The following is a 307-nucleotide window of genomic DNA, read 5'->3' as shown; positions in this document are numbered from 1 at the left end:
TATATATATATATATATATATATATATATATATATATATATATATATATTAAATTCATTTAACCTGTCATGTAACCCATTGATGAATTATATCTTTACAATTAGTTTTCACCACTATTTCTCTTTTCTTCTTTTCCTTTTTGCAAAGTTTATTCTTTCTAATTACCATAGTGTCCTTGAAAACTGGTAGTGCTATGTTTGTTTGGTTATCTTAAAAAATTATTTTTCTTTTTTATTTCAACTAGTTATTACAAATCTTTTTGGAAAGAAAAGTGTGAATGAGATGCACTTATAGGCATACATTAATT

This window comes from Vigna radiata, chromosome 4, assembly GCF_000741045.1.
Source record: "Vigna radiata var. radiata cultivar VC1973A chromosome 4, Vradiata_ver6, whole genome shotgun sequence".
Lineage (NCBI taxonomy): Eukaryota > Viridiplantae > Streptophyta > Magnoliopsida > Fabales > Fabaceae > Vigna > Vigna radiata.
This window is presented reverse-complemented; position numbering follows the sequence as displayed.